General features: G+C 47.1%; 1 long non-coding RNA gene across 2 annotated transcripts; it reads left to right on the forward strand.

The window, feature by feature from the left end:
* The first annotated feature begins 11,120 nt into the window (after positions 1–11,120).
* Positions 11,121–19,582, forward strand: LOC137479200 (uncharacterized). 2 transcript variants are annotated; one of them, XR_011002036.1, is made up of 2 exons: positions 11,121–16,286; positions 18,287–19,582. It is a non-coding gene; the product is annotated as an uncharacterized lncRNA (long non-coding RNA). The 2 variants fall into 2 exon arrangements; XR_011002037.1 differs by having other exon boundaries at positions 18,314–19,582.
* The last annotated feature ends 1,013 nt before the right edge of the window (positions 19,583–20,595 follow it).

The raw sequence follows: 20,595 nt of genomic DNA on the forward strand, positions 1-20,595 counted from the left end.
ACCTGGATGCCATGTGCCCTGGGATGTGTCCATCCTTATGATGAAAAATGCACACATTGGTGTGCACCTTCGGTTTCCCCAGCATTGATTCTGAGCTTGTGCGGCTTCAGCGAGGCAAACTCTGGCTTTCCAAATTTCCAAGGCTCTCTTGTGTACCTTTTGTAGTGATGAAGTGCTGAGATGAAGAACACAGGATTTCTTTCAAAGCCAAGTTGGCCTCCAATTCCTGTGTTGCCAATGTCTGCATCCAAAAAAAGCTGAAAACAAAGTCACCTGTAAGGTATCCTCTGCATCCCCCATCACCAGAGCTAATAAGATAATTCCCCATTAGGCCATAAAAATAGGTTTTAAGTTCCAGAAACTTAGTGCTTCAATATAAGCAGTGGGTTTTTGTAAGTTTCTTTTACTTCTCCTTGTTTGTTCATGAATTGGGAATCTCTCACATCCTATACAGAAACTGTTTAGGACATTTCTTTCTCTGTATGTGGGGTTACTGAGCCTAAGGAATACTTTGCTCAGAGTTTACAGGAGGCAAACTGAGGCCTCAAAGGCTATTTAAACCAAAACATAATCAAAGTAAAAATGGACCTCTTAGGAAGATGTTTCTGCACAGCTGGTATAGAGCAGGGGAAGCCCTCAGCGGTGCACCAGAGCTTTTACAGGGCTTGTTAGACTGGACCTACCACTCTGCTGTGCTTGAAACTTGTGGAGAGAATATCTTTCCACCTCTGAAATAAAGGCTTCAGCCAGGGCATCCTGAGGGGAGGGTGAACCAGCAGGGACTGCTTTGTCTTATACATCATCGTGCATCAGTCTAGAGCATGGAATAAATACCTTCACTGTTAGATGTTAGTCATCCTTTTTCATGATGGCTTGCTCTGGAGTGTCAGAGTTCCTACTGGAATATCCACTAGAAAAAAGAAAGGATGAGTGGTGCTTGTGCTCCACTGCCCTGACACAAGGCAATGGAATAACAAAAATCTTAAATTTACATCCTTTCTGCAAGGGGCAGTAAGATGGCTTGCTCTGCATCAGCTCCTACCTGCATCCATTAATTTCTTAGGCTACAGAAGTTGATTAAATCTGGTCCAAGCTGATGTCTCTTGGGTGGGAATGGGTGTCACATCAACCTCTGTCCTGCACAGAACAGGGACATCTTAGGGACATATTCAAAGCAGGTGTTGCTCTGGGTTTTGTGGACACCTTTGGGAATGTGTCTCTTTTTTGGTGCCGAGACACAGTACGTACCCAAGAATGAGATTATCATTAATGCCCTCAGAAACTTGAGTCAAGGTAAGCAACACTCCAGACTGAAAGGTCATGGAATCATAAAACCTTTTAGGCTGAAGAAGACCTCTAAGATCAACTCCAGCTGTTCCCTCAGCACTGCCAAGGCCACCACTGACCCATGTCCCTAAGTGCCGCATCTACACAGCTTTTAGATCCTTCCAGGGATAGGGACTCCACCACAGCCTGTGCCGGGGCTGGACAGCCCTTTCCATGAAGAAATTTCCCTAATATCCAACCTGAGCCTCCCCTGGCCCAGCCTGAGGCCGTTCCCTCTCCTCCTGTCCCTGTTCTTGGGAGCAGAGCCCGACTCCCCTGGCTGTCCCCTCCTGTCAGGAGTTGTGCAGAGCCAGAAGGGCCCCCTGAGCCTCCTTTTCTCCGGGCTGAGCCCCTTCCCAGCTCCCTCAACTGCTCCTCATCAGACTCCTGCTCCAGTGGTGGGGGAAAAAGCCCTGGGGACTTGTTAGGAACTTCAACTCCCCTGTGGGTAGAACCTGCTGGGCAGGTGGGTACACAAAATCTTTGTAATTGGTTGAATTTAGTTTGTGAACTTTTCTGTAATTCAGTACCAGTAAAAGGAGGAGTTGTGACCTGGAAACTTGCTGCCTGGTTGGTGTGGACAGGTCCCTGTTCCATTTTCTTGGAGCAAACACCATTTTGTCGTGCCCCCACACACAGCGGCTCATGCCGGCTGCTGACACACGGCCAGGGCTGTGGGCAGACATCTGCAAGAAGATACATGTTCCATGAGGGATTGTTGAGCTGACAGAGAATGCCTGGGACAGACTTCACTCAAACCTGCTCACATGCTGGATACTCCAGTCACCCTCTCTTTAGATCAAAAGACTGATGGCCCAAGTGCATAATAGAGAATTAATAGAGACCTAGGGGAACTGGGAAGTCAAGTGGTTGACAGCAGTGCTCTGCTGTCCCTGTTGTTCTGACAGTTTCCCTGTCAGGCCTTATCACACAGTCTCTTCTGAGTCTGAGGGACGACAAAAAGAATTAGCTTATCCGAGCTAGATGACGTTGGAAACAAACATCTTTCATCTGCTAAGTATTCCCTCTTGGAGCTGTTCCCGTCCCGATGGCTGCGAGGGGCTGCCAAGGACCACATGCTTCCTGCTGCTTCCTTCTGCCGAAGGATGAGCACCCAGCAATGGCATCCCAGAGCTGAGACAGGCACGTGCCACTGGGAGCTCTCATCCTGGGACTGTCATCAGGGCTGGGCTCTTCTCAGGACCTTGGAGCCCACAAATGGTGCAGCTAGAGAGAAGCAGCTCCGGTGCATTAATGCACCACAATGCATTGATCAGCAAAGCATGCACAGGCTGTTGGACTCAGAGGGAAGGTGCTCTGTGGGCCTGAAACTCCGTTGGATTGCATCCATGCTCCCTCTGAAGTCAGTAGGAGCTGGCTTGTCATGATGCCTAAAGAGGCTGCCCTGGAACAGAGGCTAGACAGAGTTAAAGGAACAAAGTAGGAATTTATTTTTAGATATCCATGCTGAGAGCATCAATATTGACATGTGAAAACCCCATCTTGGAAAACAGTGCTGCTCAAGGCAGTGGATTTATTGTAAGATCAGAGCAGATCCACTGCATGTGTCAGAGGTGTCTCCCAGACCTGTGGGGTTAAACCTTACAAGGCACCACAGAAGCAGCCAGATTTATGGAGGAGAGTATTGAGGAGTAGATTTCTTCTGCTCTAACAGAGATTTGGGATTAGGACTTTAGTTGAGCAGCTGACAGGTGCATGTCAGTGGAAAGAGTAACCCTGCAAGTATTTGTGTTTACTGCCTGCAAAATATCAGCACAACAGTGCAGTAAGTGACCAAGGGAAGGTCCAGCACCACCCACAACTGCCAAGGGTTCACCCCACCCCAAGCTGGTGTACTGACTACATCAGTCATGCTGGACCTTGAATCAGTTTGTTGCAAAGCAATCTCTGCTCATGAACATAACTTTAAATGCAAAATGAAAAATGAAGACCCAAATCCACTTACAGAGTTCAAAGATGAGCCCCCAGTTATAAGACAAGCCAGTCTAAAATGAAATCATCAGTTGAGGTGCCACCTTTGTGCCACCAAAGGACACAGGAGATGCATTTCAACCCACTTGAACAATCAGGCTTGCTCCAGCACCAGCAGTAATAGTCACTTTTCCAGACAGAATTGACATTATAAATGAGCTGTTGGTTAATTCGCTGCTTTGTTAAGATCATTGATTCTGCAGCTACGTCCTTAAGCAACAGTGCCTGAATATAAACTACCCAGCAGCAAAATTATAACTGCATTTGGATGCAGAACACAACCTTCTTGTTACCAGACTTTCAGTCCAGAGTTTCAGGGTTACTCATGCAAAAATAGCTTGTCTGCCTGAGTGAGCATGTGAGGGCTGTTCATCAGCTTTTAACCACCAGCAGCTGGGAAGCAGCTCAGCAATATCTGTCTTTCCAGAGACATCCAAACCCACCTCCCAGGGAGCTCTTTGTGGAGCTCAGAGCCATGTGAAGGAGCCCAAGTGTTGGCCCCTCTCCCATCAGCAGCGCTGGCTCAGCTGGGTCAGATCCTCACCCTCCTCCAGCCAGAGCCAGAGCACATGCAGATTTGCTGCTTTGCATAAGGTCATCCACCAGATTTACAGCTGGTCTAGCATTCTGAGGACATTAAAACAGCATGAGTTTTGGCACGTGTTGGGGCAGGACCACACAGGTGAGCGTGAAGATGCTGGTCCTCACCTCAGAAGGTGGAATTCCATCTCTTGTAGAAAAGCTCTGTGCTAGAAGTCTAGTGGGAAGTGTCACTGTCCATGGCAGGGCAGGTAGAACTGGATGATCTTTAAGGTCCCTTCCAGCCTAAACCTTCCTGGGATCCTGTGATTTTCTCTTTTCAAAGCTCCCCTCCAAAATTTGGCACTATATTTGTTTATAACTTCTGCCTTTCCCATCCCAGCCTTACAGGAATGCATCCTGCTCCTAGGCAGGTGTTGTAAGGAAAGCGTCCAGGCAGAAAAAAGTAGGGAAAGGGGGTAAAAAGCACAGGAATGTCCCTTTCAGGAGGAGCAGCCATGAAAAAAACCAGGGACCACGAGTAGTAAAACCAATGGTGAGGAGCAAGCCAGGAGCCCGAGTCGTGCAGCTGCCGAGCACAAAGCAGAGCCATAACGGAGCAATGGGATATTTTTCCTTTCCTTTTGCATTGCTCTCCATGGAAGTACAAAAGGACCTTTGCTTACCTTGCTGTGACAAGCTATAAATAGAGGTTAAAAAGCTTGTTAAACTTGACCACTCGTGTCCACCAGAGGAATAAAAAAAACTTTAAACCCAAATTATTTGATGTAAGTAGGACAGTCCAACCTTTATTCTTTGCCAGGAGTTTGGTTAAATAAATGCTTTTCTCTGAGTGAATAAATGAACTTCTCAGTAAAATCTGTCACAAAAAACTACCAGTGGACAAGGCATTGAGAGGCCAATACTGACACACCCCCAGACACTCAGGAATACTTTTTTTCCCTTATCAAATCTGCTTGTGAGATAAATAGCCCCCCTCTCTCACCTACACCTGTGTGTTTTTATACACACCCACACACAGATATGTATCTATGAACACAAAACTATTATTCCCAAAACTTAAAGCAGCTTTTAAATCATGTGATGAGATGTAAATACTCATCTCCCAGGCTCATATCTGTGCCTGAAATATCAGGTGTGCTCCCACCTGGTTTGGAGCTGGCTCTGGACCCATCAGATGGCAAGCGAGGGATATAGATCCTGATCCTATACATCTCCAAGCCACTCCAGCTAAACCACGTTTCCTTGGCAGCTGAGAAGTGGGATAATAAGATTTCTACTCCAAAGATACGTGCCCAGAGCACCAGGCCTTTAATTATACAAAGGACTGGAGCCAGCTTCCTCCTGCCTTTTCAGATAAGTGGTTTCACCGAGAGATTACAGCAAGCAGAATTTGGCACCTGGCTCTGCTGGCACGAAGGGGCTTTTGTTCTTTGCCCATGCAGTCTCCTGCCACAGAAACATGTGCTTATCCCAGGATCCACCCGAGTGGATCCAGTTGCCATGTCAGCAGATTAGTGCCTACAAAAGGCCAGCAGCCCTGAGCTGACATTTAGCATCTCCCAAAACCTTGGAGCTGAGTGGTGCCGATGCTCATTTGTGCTCTTTGTCCCACATGGGAAAAGCTGGCTCAAGCCCCATTCTGCTCCAGTCCCTCTGGCCTGGGAGCTAGAAGGGCAGTGAGCAAGCCCTGCTCCTGCTGAGCTGGGTGCTGATGGAGGCTGTTTTACTGCAGAACAAACTGGTTCTGCGTGTGCCAGTGATACCTTGGCCATGGCAAATCACAGAAATCAGCAGAAATTCAACAAATCCCTCTAATGCCAGCTTGGCAGCCTTGAAACATCTTGCACTGTCTGATAACTAGACACAAAACCAGCCTTGTTTTCCTCTTTTGCAGTCTCGTGGTGGCTGGTTGTAGCAGGCCAGCTGGTCCCTTACCCAGGGAGAGGCAGGGCAGGGCTGCCTCCCGACTAGGGCCACTCCTGCTCTCAAAGAGATTCATATCCAGAAATTAGTTGAAATCAAATCTGTAAAAAGTGTCTTTTAAGTTCCTATGGATACAATGAATTGTTGCACTAGCGTGAAATGTGCAGAGTATGTCTTGGGAGCTTTGGGAGAAGCAAACCCTGGTAGTAGAAACTTGGGTGGAGGCTTTGGAAATTGCCTTGGTGTTGGGTTAATGCTTCTAAATGAAGGGAACACTAAAGCTAATACAGACTTCAAGGGGAAGGGGTACCCCAAGGGTAAATCTTGGAGATAATTGGGATACTTTCTCTATATTTCAGTGTTTACACAGAGGAAAGACTTCATAGCTGAATATTTATGGTGACTGTACAGAGTGAGAGTGACATCTGAAGAAACATATAGGCTTTCTTCTCCAAAGAGAAAATTGGATCGAGACAAAAATGACCTAAATAAACATTGGAAGATCATAGGAAAGTATTCCTTGGAGGCAGAGAAAAGGAATATATACATGCAGATAAGTGCTGGGTATTGTTCTTTGGAGAATTTCAGCGCATCAAAGGAGCCTGGTATCAGCCCTGGAATAACATCAGAAGAAATGTTGTCTGAGAAGAAGCAGAAGGGCTAAAAGAAATTTATCTGGGCAGAGGAAGGTACAATGGACTCTCCAGTTTTAAATACTGAGGTGGTTTCTGGCTTTTCCATGTATTGCTCACTGGGGTCGAGAAAGAACAACTTCTCCCAGCTCAGAGGCTTGTGAGTAATGGAGAGGTGGACAAGTAGAATTTGTGGTGGGTCCAGGAAACAACAATAACTTCTTGGGTCAGTTTCTATAATATATATTCTAATTTATGGCCTCAGTTTTCTATTATAAGCACAGAATAAGGTAACTACACTTTATCTGCTCTGTGCCCATATTGGAACTGTTCAGCACCCCATTATGTCATAAACCCAGAGTACAATTTAGGAAGGAAAAAAGCATCAAAGCAAATGAGAGATGGACTTAAGGAATACTTCAAGCATGTGTACACCATGGAGAACTGACCTCAGACTGCAACTGAAAAGGATATAACACATCAGTTTAGAAGCAGAATGTGCAGTTTATTGCAAAGAAGAAGGAAAAATCCAGGGCAGAATTTGCTTACTTCTCCCCACCTCCATTTTTCACTGCAGGTAAATCAGATTACAAGAATGTGCAGCTTCTGAAATGACTGTAAAGTCAACTAGCAAACTGCTGGGCCTCCTGAGCACCTCCCCAAGTGAAAACAGCATAAAAACTAAAGATAGCTTCAGGAAAGAGCTGGCTTATGTGGCTCACCTTCAGTGTGCTGTCTGTGTGGATGAACTGACACTAGCAGGTACAAAGAATAAACGAGCTGTTGAAAACAGACCTGTGTGCTCTGATCCAGCTGGGTGGCTCCTGCCCTCTGGTTTGTCTGGGTGATAATGGGCCTCAGGTTGTGGGTGGCTTGTCATTGTGTGCTGTCTCCATCAGCCAAAGAGGGCTTGGAGTAGTCACTGAGCTGTATTTTTATCATTAGGTTCTTCCAGTTCTCAAGCCCGAGCCAAACAGCACCTCTGCAATTCAGACTTCGGGTGAGTTACTCATTGCAGGGCTGAACTATCCTACCCTGCTGAGAACCAGCACTCTGGCTGAAAAAAAACCCACAGGCAGTGAGAAAAACCTGCCCTGCATTACATTTTCTTTCCTTGTGGCAATAACTTCCCCTCCAAACTCTGTCCCCATGTTGGTAAGCTGTGACAGCCTTTTGGATCACAGTCTGAGATACAGCATCTTCAGGTATTCAGAAAAAAACAAAAATGCTGGGTGATGAGAGGCTTTAGATGGCTCAAAGCGTTTGGGTGACAAAGGGCTTTGGGTGGCCCAAAGTAGGTGGTTGGCCTCTTTTTGTGCAATTGTAGGTGGTGCATGGCAAACCCAAGTCACCAACCCAAAGTCTCCCCCTCTTTCTTCAATTCCATGGCTTACACTGGCATATCTAATATTTAGGAATACCTCTGACTGCAGGAGAAAGCTGTGCCAGTCTAGAAGAACAGGTTTAACCTGAGGTGCTCTTTCAGGAAGCTGCTGCTGGTTGAGCACTGAGAAAGGGAATCCCAAGTTTACCTTCTGCACTAATGAGAGGCTCTCCTGGGTTCTCTGTGAATCTGGCCAGAGCCACTGACCACAAGTTCAAAGACATATGAGGTTATTCTCGGGCCAAGGAGATGCTGCACTAGAGAGAAACCCCACAAGAAACTCAGAAAGAGTGTGTTTTGAACATCAGTTTTCTCCCTTTCCTCTCTTAGCTTTGTGGGAGCCTCACAGGGTCTGGGTCCACCCTGATACCTCTCACAGCAAAGCCTTTGAAAAGCTTTACATGAAAGACATGGAAAGAAATGGGAGATTTAGGTCCATTTCCCAGCCTGAAGGACCAGCCAAGCGTGTTGTGATGCATGTCAGGGCTGTATTGGGCTGACACATTACCTGGACATGAAAAGGCTCTTCACAGTAAAGAAAACCCAGTAAATGTCTGCTGTTGGAGTCACTTCCTGGGGAGGAAGTTGAAAAACTGCCAGCACAGAGAGCTGGGAAGGTGCCCAGTGCTTCACTGGGGAAATTATCCCAATCCCTCTGGATCTCATATCCATGGTCCCAGGACCATCATAACCAGTTATGGTCTTTCCAGGGCACACTGCTGCCAGCACATGGTTTTTAAGGTGTCCAAGGAATAAACTTGTACAGCCTAAAATGCTTTGTCCACCAAGAAGGGAACTCATAGACCTTTTTGTATGGATGCTCCCACATTGGATTTCTTTGCTGTTATTTTCCTGCCACCTTGCTGTGCTTCTTATATATTAACTATCATGCTATTTATATACCATATTTATGCATCTACCTCTGTGCAACCCCATATGGGCAGAAAGCAATGCAGTGTGACCCAAGCTCAAGACCTAAAGTGCCCTGGCTGGAGCAGGGAGGGTGCCAAGGAGAAAGAAATTTGTTCCACGAGTGATTGCAATAGGGAGATGAAGGCACAGAGCAGGGCACTGAAAGGGAAGGAGGAATGGCTGTGGGATGTGCTCTAGGGAAGGGGAGTGGGCTGTGCATCAGATCCCACTGGCAGAGCTGTAGGCACTGCCTGGACCAGCTCCAGCATTGGCACAGGTGCAGTCACACAGAAGAAACACATTTCCTGTCCCCTGGGGCTCAGCTTCTTTCCTGGGAAATGAGGATTTACAAAAATAGGAAGCTGGAAATGCTACTACACAGCAGCTGAATATAGCCTGACCAACTGAGGAGCTGCAGCCCTCACTCCAAAACCAAAGGCAGGGAAAGAGAACTCCCCATTCCCTGCCAGGATGAGGTGGGATGGAGGGAGCTGCTGGCCATGGTAGAGGCTGCCCTGGGGAACCTGTTCAGTGCCCCACCACCCTCTGGGGGAAGAGCCTTTTCCTGATAGCCAGGCTGACTCTCCTCTGACACAGTCCAGCCCTTCTCTGGGTCCTCTCAGTCGTCACAGGGAGCAGAGATTGGAGCTGTTCCTCAGGAGGAGCTGCAGAACACACAATTGAGCTGCCCTTCTATAGGGCTGCTAATTTTGCCATCCTTGGAGGTGCTCAACCTGTTCCTCCACACAAAAAATCCCTTGGTTACAGTTGTATGTTTGCCAAATGCTGATTTTGGGGGCTGATTCCCCAAAGGCAAAGAAGCAGTGGAAGGTGGACGTGGTGTTACCACCACAAAGATGCCAACAGTGGGGCTGGGGCTCAGCACAAGAGATCAGTTGGTCTCTGTTTTGCTTTTTAACAGCCAATAACCAACTTGGAAAAGTTGGTCCAGATCCAGCACGGAGGTGAGCAAATCACTGACATCACAACACAAGGGAAATTGTGAATTTACTTTGGGAAAGGGAAAAACAAGAAACTCAGAAACTGAACTTGAGCACCAGCACTAATAATAAACCACAACAATTAATCACAGACCTGCTTGGGAAGGGGGCCAGCAGTGAGGACAAAACAACCTACAAGTGACATTGTTTGGTGAATGGAAAGGCTGAGGCTTCCTGATGAGGGCCCAAGTGTGGGAAATTATCTAAAAATAAACAAACAAAACCCCAAAGTTCTGAGCATTTCAGCACCATCTGGAGACTCTGGACAAAGAGGAGCTACTGTGGGACGTGTTGAAGAGCAGGGTTTATGTGTCTAGATGTGTATCACAGCAGTGCACACCACCAAAACAGGGGAGCCCAGAGCTCAGAACACAAATCCAACTGGCCATGTATGAAGTTACAGTGGAAGATGTCTCTGCTCATGGCAGGGGGTTGGGCTGGGTGACCTTTAAAGGTCCCTTCACACCCAAACCATTCTGTGATCCTGTGATTCTAAAACTGCACACCAATCCCAGAGCAGCCACTCTTCTGGGAAGGGCACAGTAAACCCAACAGAAACTAAGATTTTAATGTATTGGTAGAAAAACAAACCAAGGAAAAAAAAATAGATGTTTTTGCCAGTTTGCTGGGCTGAGGGGCCAAGTGCTGAGAGAGGCAACATTCAGTCAGAGCCCAACTCTCCATCCCAGGAGCACCAAATGTCAGGAGCTGTGCTGAGCCCTGGCCGGGAGACTGGGACTTGCAGCTGTCTTAACATTGCTTAATGCACAGGGTTCATATATCTGAGATGAAATTAAAACAAATAAGGAGATGCAGTGTTACAGCACATGCCCCAGCTGAGATGGCCACAATACACAGAGTGTCACCATACAATGGCAGAAAGCTGCAACCCGTACACAGCAACACCTTACCAGATCAGAAGGCTGCAGGTGTCTGCTCACACAAAGTAACATCCTGGCACCTCAGAATGCTGCAAATATCTGCTGCTCTCGTTCTTTAGCCCAGCCTTTTGTGCCCCTCATGTTCATGCACTGCACCTGTGTGCCCTCTGTTCCCTTTGGGATTGGGCAGTGCACTGGGCACTCCATGGCTCATTCCCTTCAATATCACTCTCCTGTCCTGCACAGCTGTAGCTCATCAGGGAGGAGGCTCCACAGCCCCACTCCCAATTACCACAAACTCTGTACCTACAGTGCAGGGCTTTGTCCTTGTGATGAGTTTATTTCCAGGCGGGCTTGAGGACCCTCAGGACCACGCTGCATCCCTGATGAGGTCTCTCCTCCTCCTTAGATGCCAGTTTAGCCTCTGAAAGTGAAGTTTTCTTCAAGGTGTGAAGACTTTATGGTTTAGCTATTGCTTCCACAGCATGTTGAGCCAGTGAAGGGCAGCCAGTAGAATTGCTAGGCATGGACAATTAAATTAAATCAAATTTAAAAATTAATCTCTCTTTATCTGAAACTGAACGCTGGAAATTATTAGACACTTACAGTCCTAATCTCAGTTCCTCAGATCTCTGTCTGCAAAAGGAAGCAGCATCACCCCGTCTAATTTCCTCATTTAATTACACAGGATTACAGAGCTGGCAGCTCACTATTATTTATGCTTTGTTTGAAATTCTGGTGAAACACCTCAAAGGAAGGACTTCTGTATTCAGTGTCATGTCCAGACACCCTTTGATTAATAACTTATAAAGTAACATGCTAATGAGAAGGAGACGAAAGACTTTTGAGTGACTCCACATTTACCAAATGGAAAAATAAGTATTGAAACCTATAACAAAGGACTTTTCAACACTTAGCCACAAGAAGATCAAGTCCAGGATGACAAGACCAGGTTCAGGATGCACAAGCAGCCGTAATTCTGGGAACTCCTAGTGCCAGGCTCTGAAACTCCCCATAACAGACCCAAATTCCCTCTTGTACTGTGGTACCAAACCCAAGGAGGACCTTGCTTGAGGAGACATCCCTGCTCTTTACAGTCACCACAGTTGTATCAGGGGAGGTTTAGACTGGATATTAGGAAAAATTCCTTCATCCAAATGGTTGTCCAGCCTGGCACAGCTGCCCAGGACAGGTGTGGAGTTCTCATCCCTGGAGGGATCTAAAAACCCTGTATACATGGCACTTGGGCTGTGGGTTAGTGGTGGCCCTGCCAGTGCTGGGGGATGGTTGATTTCCATGACCTTACAGGGATTTTCCAATGTAAATGCTTCCATGGTTCTGTTGTGGGAAGTCTGTGTTTCTGGCAGGACTCCAAGGATGAAAACCAGCACTTCAAAGCTGCTTGGCTGCTCAGGTCATACCAAACCCTCCCTGGGTGCTGCAGGTGGAATGGGGCAGCAACAGAGGACCCCACCCACTGCTCCACTCTGCTTTTCTACTGGATTTATTCAGTTTCAGGTCTTCTCAGATTTTTTCCTAGAATCACAGCATCCCAGAACGGTTTGGGTTGGAAGGGACCTTAAAGCTTATCTCATTCCACTCCTGCCATGGGCAAAGACACCTTCCACTACCCAATTTGCTCCAAGCCCCATCCAGCCTGGCCTTGGACACTTCCAGGGATCCAGGGGCAGCCACAGCTTCCTTGGGAACCCTATGCCAGGGCCTGCCCACCCTCACAGGGAAACAGTTCTCCCAAACATCTCATCTAAATCTGCTCTCCTTCAGTTTTTCAGTTTCAAGCCCAAGCTGCCCTACATTACCATCAGGATTTTCCTTTCATAGTTCTAAAAAGCCGTGCTTTTGTTAACTTTTTCTTTGACATGTGCCCACAAACTTAATGTCTCTGAAGTATCCTAGAGCTATCCTGCACAGTACAACACCCTTCCTCCATTCCATCTCTCCCTTCTACAAATCTCCTAGAACAAAATTATTGAACCAAGTAACAAATGTTGGAGAGACCAGTCCCTGCAAGCTCACAAGATAAAAGCTTCTCTTCCTTTCCTCACACAGGCTTTTTGTGAGGCTCCAGCAATTATAGATGCTGCTGGGGAACAAGATAGATGGGAATTACTCTGACTTGGGGAAATTACCACCCAGAGGTTTTTGATTTTTTTGTGCTGCTATGTAAATTCCCTTTGCTCTGCTAAAACTCTTCTAACCAAATGCATTACTTTGACAACACATTTCAATAGCTGGGTTTTAAAAGACACTTAAACCTGTTTCCAGCCAGCTCTGATCCCAGCCTGTATTTCTCATGGTAATCTTGAAACCAAATTCCTGAATGCAAATACTCTACTGACCCTTTTTCTCAGGTCTCCCAGCAAACCTTTGCCATTCACATAGAGCTTCAACAGCAAATACAAGACAAGAGGGGAAATCACTCACCTGATTATTCATCTAAGCCAGACATTCCCCTTCCCAGGAGGACCACCCCATCTTCCCAACACAACTCCACACTGTGGGAGGCAGCCTGTGGTGGCTCGCCCTCACTCCCAGCGAGGTGGAAAGGGTCTGTGTGTGTGTAACCCTCTGATGGCTGAGGGACCGGCTGAGCCTCGGCCAAACTGGTGCTCCTCACTGTGCTGCTATCCCACCACTTCCCTGAAAAGGGAGTTTGACCAGTGTGACATTCACATTCTCTGGACAGAGAGACATAATTCTGTCTCTCAGGAGAAGCACAGAAAGAAGAAGAGAAAACAATCTTTATCTCTGCTCCTCTGTTTTCTCCATGTGGAATGTGGTATGGAGATTGTTTACCTGCAGTGATTGCTGGGTTGGATTCTGGTGAAGGTTGTTTGGGGTCAGTGACCAACTGGATCCAGCTGTGTCTCAGACTCTCAGCAGAGAGTCATGGGTTTTGGTAGGTAGTTAGGTAAGTAAGAAGTAAGTATGTAGAATAGTATAGTATCTCTTTAAATAGTACAGTAATATAATATAGTATCATTTTAATAAAGCTAGCCTTCTGATCTGGAGCCAGACATCATCATTTCTTCCCACATCCGGGGTTTGGCACATTTTTTTACTACAGACCAGGTGGGGAAGAAACCTTTGAGCATGAGCAGATGCCTGTGTAAAGTCCTGGCCATGCTCTCTGACCCCACAGAGAGCACCCACCCCTGCATACCTCTCTTCTGGGGGGACCCGCCGTGCCCCAGCCTGGCTGATGGACCCTGGGTGCCCAAGGCTGGCAGGTGCCTTGTTCAGTGCTGGGCCTACTGGGCTGCACAGCTCTGCTGGGAATGTTTTGCCTGAGAGGTCCTAAAGTTGTCTTCTCACAGCCTTGTTATGTGGTGGCCCTTTGCTGAGTATGGCCAATATGTTCAAAGCCTGGTTTCCATTTGTCCTAATCTGGAACTCAAAGTTTACAACACAGAAGTTCCATATTTTTCCATATTTTTTGCTGCCTTGTCACTTCATCAACTTTGTGCTTAGGTTTAGTCCAACACCATCAATTAGAACACAAACCATACCAGACCCAAGATCAACCCTTGAACAAGTCCACGAGTAACCTCCTTCCACTCAAATGCTTTCCTTGATATCTATGACTCATTATTTCTCTTCTAAGCACTTCCTCATCTATCACACTTTCTCATGTCTAAACCTATTTCCCCCATAATTAGAACCACTGTGTTTGGATAATTTTGATTTATCATTACCTTGGTCAGGGCACCAGCTCAGCCCATCACTTCTTAGGGATGATTTTAAATGCCTCACTAGCATCAACCTGCCTCTCAGGAAAATAAGGAATGTATTTTAAATGCTGGAGTCCAAGTGATTTATTACTCTTCTTCTTCCAATTTGGATTTTTTTCAGTAAATCAGATTTTCCTGGGAGAATGACCAATTTCTTTTTTCACTCTACAATTTCCTGCAGAATGTAACATTTTTAAGCACAGTGAGTATTTCTCATCTCTCTCCGCCACTTATTTTATACAATACTGTATTATTTACGTTATCTTATGTTCTTTTATAGTGAATATGATCTTTTCTTGCTAGTTTCAAGCTGCAATTTTCCCTCTGGATACTTACTCTAGGCTTTCAAACATGCATGGCTGAACCTAAGAGCACTGCAAAGCTCTGGGCAGGAGGTGGGTGGGCACCTGGCATTACTGTCGTGCTGGGGTCAACTCCTAACACTCATATGATATAAAATTATATCCTAAAGAGGATATAATTTTATATCATATGAGGAGGAATTAAATGGTAACAGGTGAGCAGTGGGGTAGGTCTGGAGAAGCCTGAGAAGATGGCTGTTCAGTTGGAGGCTACTGCAGTGTCTAAGACATGCAAGCAGCAGAGAAGTGCTGTCTGGCTAAAAGACTCTTGTGGTTGTTTTGCTGTAACTTTTGGCAAGGCTGCCCTTCCTTCACACCCTGCCTCAAGCTCTGGGGTGAAAACATATGCTGCAGAGGATCCAGATGATCAGGAGGGATTGAAGCACCCCAAAATCTTGGGTTTCTGTTAATAGATGGAGAAGTGGGCAACAACTGGTGCATGCATACCCCTGTATGATCTGCATTCCTGCAGCCTCCACACAAGCTGCTGCTTCACAGAATCATTCTCACAGAATCCTGGAATGGTTTGGGCTGAAAGGCTCATCCAGGGCTACCCCCTGCCATGGGCAGGGACACCTTCCACCAGCCCAGGTTGCTCCAAGCCCTGTCCAACCTGGCCTTGAACACTGCCAGGGATGAGGCAGCCACAGCTTTTCTGAGCACCCTCACAGGGAAGAATTCTTTCCCAATATCCCATCTAATCCTGCCCTCTGTCAGCTTAAAGCCATTCCCTTTGTCCTGTCATGCCATTCCCTTGTCCAAAGTCCCTCTCCAGGAAGGTTTAAGTAATACCATTTCCTACGGGTAGGAAGAATGCCATTGTTGCAGCAGATAGGCCTGCTAGGCCCCTCTGGAGATTAGCTGCCTAAGGGCAGAGAAAATGCATAGTCATGCTGACTAGCAAAAGAACCCCTTTTTCCGCGCCTCAGACCCTCTGTTATCTTCCTGTAAGACAATAGGTCAATTTGTACCCTGACCCGCACCATTGGACCATTTCTCAAAACCCCTGTACCCTATAAAAACCCCTCAGTTTCCCTAGCTCGTTGGAAGAAAGCTGTCCCTGAACCCTTCACGGAAGATGAAATAAAGATCCTCCGGTGGAACCTCACACAGCGCTCCCCGTCTCTCTCTCCCTGCGTCTGCCCGAGGCACCCCAGCAAGCCTAAGAGCTGAAATCACTTCTAAAAGAGCTGAACACTGCTTAAGAGCTGCATATCACTACAACAGCTTGCTGGGGCTAGCCTGTGCCTGGGAGCTCTGCCAAAGGTGCTTGGGCAGGAGGGTGTGCAGATACCCTTCTCACCCTAGAACACCAAGGCAGCCGGACCAACTGAGCCTAGCCGGGACCAAAAAACAATAATCTGGCCGCCCAACCGGGAAGATAAAACCCACTAGAGCAGCCTTCTTCGCGAAGAGTAACTGCCTTGGGTCCGGCCAGAATCCTTCTGAAGATAACTTCTCCGTTATAGAAGAAATTTTCTGCAGAAGGTGTCTGAATGACCCTCTTTGTCCAGCCCTGAGGAATCAGACAGTGGCAGACCACCCTCCAGCAGCTTCCGACCCACATTCGGCTGAGGAGTAAGTATATTACAGCCTTTTTTCGCGCGCTTTTTCATTTGGGTCTCTTTTTCTTTTTCTTTTGTTTTTTTTTCTCTTTTTACTGCTGGGAGGGGAAAGGGAATAATAATATTATGGGATCAAAAAATAGTAAATTAAAACAACCCCAGAACGAGAGAGACGTATATTTAAAACTCTTAGAAATTCTTTCCCTTAATAATTCTTCTTTCTCTAACCCTAAACTTTTGAAACCTAACTTAAAAAAGTTTATAAAATGGATAATTTCACAGTTTCCTGATACTAATACACACTCCATAACCTTGGATTCTTTTTGGGACTCTGTGGGCATACAAATATATACTTCCCAAATTAATGGGGATTTCTCTGTTACACGATTCTTACCTATTTTTCACAAAATTACCAAAGCGGTAGAAAAAAGAAATAGGACGGGTTCTGCGGCAGAAGCAGTTCCAGCCTTATCTCTCCCACCAGCTTGTTCCCTTTCAAGTGCTAATACCTTATCTACAAACCCGGACTCCAGGGAGGGCGGGCCCCAACTCACCCCTGCCGCTTCTGCTCCGCTCCTGCCCTGCCCCCCCGGGATTACCGCGGCCCCCAGCACCCGCCCGCCTCCTCCACAAGCCCCCCCGTCCCCCTCCCCCGCGCGGTCCCCGCCCACCCAGCCCGCGCGGTTCCCCTCCTCCCCCTCCCCCGCGCGGTCCCCGCCCACCCAGCCCGCGCGTCCCCCGCCTTCCCTCTCCCTCGCGCGGCTACCAAACCCTTCCTGTGTGCCTGCTAAGCCTCCGGAGGTCTCTTGTCTCAAGTGTGGTCAACACCCCGCACCCACGATATCTCCGAATGCAACTGTATCTGTTCCTGCTGTTACCCACCCCACCCCCCCGCCGGTCCCTTCGCTCCAGACCCTACATGCCTCTCAAACCTGCCCCAGCTGTGCTGTCGATAGCCACGCCTTGCAGTCTTCTTCCCAGCACCCCACACCCCTGCAAAATGCCATTCCAAAACGCCAGAAAAAACACTCCTCATCTGAGGATAGTAGTGATAGTGAGTACAGTTCTGACACAGATGATTTGGATCCATGGGCTTCAATTAAGATGGAAGCCACCCGGGCAGGGGATTGGGAGTTGGCACAAAAAATTTCTGCCTTCCCTGTAACTTATTCTAAGGGAAAAAGAGGGGGTTCCTCCACTAAGATTACGTGGGAACCCAATACAAACAAAGAGCTCATTGAACTTCGAAAAGTAGCCAAAGAACATGGCAGAAACTCACATATTTTTAAAAATTTTCTAGAGGCAATCTTTTCAGCACACGTCTTAATACCACATGATGTTAAAAATATTGCTCATTGCCTCCTATCCCCAGCAGAATACATGTTATGGGAAAGGCATTGGAAAAAACAATTAAAAACATTATCAGACACATATGCAAGAGATCCTAATAGGCAAGATTTCTCAGTTGAACAGCTGGCTGGAGAAGGCAATTTGCAGAAACCTTCAGAGCAAGCTAAAACTTTGTCTGAGGCAGTAATACAAGACCTGGCTATCGCAGCAAAAACCTCCCTACTTCTCACCCCAGATGACTCTATCCCTACCCAACACTTCTCTAATATAAAACAAGGAATAGATGAAAGCTTTATTAAATTTGTGGACAGAATTAAAGATGCTCTGGATAAACAAATAGAGAGCACAGAGGCAAGAAAAGAACTGTTATGCAAACTTGCCATGAGCAATGCTAATGAGCAATGTAAAAACATTCTGAGAGCCTTACCTTTGGACACAGAACCTACCATAGAACAAATGGTGGAAAGTTGTACCCGACACCTTTCCACTGAAAATACAGTAGCACAAGCAGTTGCTAAGGGCATTGCAGAAGGAGTTTCCGGTGCATTTGCAGTAGTGACTTCCAAAGACCAGACCCGCTGCTTCCACTGTGGTAACTTTGGACATTTTATAAAAGACTGTCCAGAAAGGTCACCTATCCCAATTCCCCGTAATACCTACCAGAAACACCAAAACCGGCCACGCTTTCAGCAGCGTTCGGGAAACTACCAGCGGAGCGTGGTCGGGCTCCACGCCAAGACAACAAATCAAAAGCCATGCAGACCCAACCATGCATCATTCCAAGAGAAGCCACCTCACACGAAGGAGATCCAGCATACAGAGCGATACAGACGGGAACCCGACGTCAGCTGGTAACTGCTTTATCCATTGACTTAAAAAAGAGGGATGTTTATCGTGTCCCAACTGGCAAATATGGGCCAAAAGGAGGTCCTTTTGACATCTTAATTATAGGTGATACTGTTAATTGCCCAAATGAAATTTTTGTTTTTCCAGCAGTACAAACAGTGTACCCGGGTCAAGAAATATTGGTTCAGCTGTGCTGCACAGACTTACCATATTTTCTTTTAAAGGGAACTCCAATTGCACAAGCCTTTCTACTCCCCAGAAATCACAAGGAACAGCTTCCCCTCAACCCTATAGCAATGTGGGCACAGGTTTTGGGACCTAATAGGCCTACTATCGAGTGCGGCCTGTCCTGCAAAGGGGAGAAGACCCACCGACTAGGTCTCCTGGACTCGGGCGCTGACGTAAGTCTTGTGGCACGTTCAGAATGGCCAGCAAACTGGGAACTGGAACCCGTACTAGGTATGATTTCAGGGATTGGTGGTGCCACAGCTTCCATGCGAAGCAAGCACAACATCCTCGTCGAAGGACCTGAAGGCAAGCTGGCTACTGTCCGTCCATTTGTGGTAAGGGCCCCCGTCACCCTTTGGGGAAGGGATGTTCTATCCCAATGGGGAGCCTCTCTACAAATTCCCAGTCGGGATTTCTAATTGGGGCCACTGAGGAGCGCGTACTACCAGACACCCCTCAGATCACCTGGAAATGCCAGACCCCGATCTGGAAAGAACAGTGGCCCCTGCCTAAAGTAAAACTACGCGCACTACAAGCCCTCGTAGAGGAACAGCTTGTCAAAGGTCACATCGTCGAGACCACCAGCCCTTGGAACACCCCCGTCTTTGTACTGCGAAAGCCTGGAACGGACAGGTGGAGGCTCCTCCAGGACCTGCGTAAAATCAATGAGGTAATTGAGGACATGGGCCCTCTTCAGCCTGGACTGCCTTCACCATCAATGTTGCCTCGAGACTGGTCACTTGCCATCATAGATATTAAGGACTGTTTCTTTAGCATCCCACTGCACCCCCAGGACGCTCCACGGTTTGCTTTTTCAGTCCCCTCTCTTAACAGAGAGGCTCCACTCAAAAGGTATCATTGGCTTTTTCTTCCCCAAGGTCTCAAGGTCTCGCCTACTATATGCCAATGGTATGTTTCTCGTGTTTTGTCTCCCGTTCGGAGCCTATTTCCAGAGGCAATTATTTACCACTATATGGACGATATCTTGATTTGTGCATCAGACAAAGCCTACCTGGACAAAGCAGTTACAAAGACTATTGAAACCATCGAAAAAGCAGGGTTCGAAATCCGGGAGGACAAAATACAGTACACCAACCCATGGACTTATCTTGGATTCCTGATCCGGGAGAGAACCATCGTACCCCAGCAGCTCGTCATCCGAGACGACCCAAAAACTCTGAGAGACTTACATAGCCTGTGTGGATCTATCAATTGGGTACGTCCTTTGCTAGGAATTACAACAGAGGACCTCGCTCCACTGTTCAACCTTCTCCGTGGCAGCAGAGACCTGGACTCTCCACGCACTCTGACAGCAGAAGCCCGAGATGCCATCACCAAAGTACAAGAAGCCCTATCTTCACACCAAGCCCATCGCTTCGAGCCCAGCCTGCCTTTCCAGTTCGTCATCCTGGGAAAAGCACCTCGGTTCCATGGACTGATTTTCCAGTGGGATACTCAACTTCGAGACCCTTTGTTGATACTTGAGTGGATCTTTACAAATAACCAACTTACAAAGACAATTACCACCTTCCAAGAAATAATGGCACATTTAATAAAAAAGGCCAGAACTCGCCTCCGTTCTCTCGCAGGGTGTGAGTTCACATGCATACACTTGCCACTAACCAGTGGAGACCTGGAGCATTTGCTTCAGAATAATGAAAATCTCCAGTATGCCCTAGATAGCTATACAGGCCAAATTTCTACCCATATCCCAAAACATAAGCTTTTTAATATAACCTTTAATCTGACCCCAAAATTAGTACAAAGTAGAACACCTCTCAAAGCCCTAACAGTCTTTACAGACGGCTCAGGGTCATCCCACAAGTCTGTAATGACATGGAGAGACCCTAAGACCCAAAAATGGGAATCTGATGTCCAAATTGTGGAAGGGTCTCCAC

The sequence above is a fragment of the Anomalospiza imberbis genome, chromosome 9 (genome assembly GCF_031753505.1).
Source record: "Anomalospiza imberbis isolate Cuckoo-Finch-1a 21T00152 chromosome 9, ASM3175350v1, whole genome shotgun sequence".
NCBI classification, from domain to species: Eukaryota; Metazoa; Chordata; class Aves; order Passeriformes; family Viduidae; genus Anomalospiza; species Anomalospiza imberbis.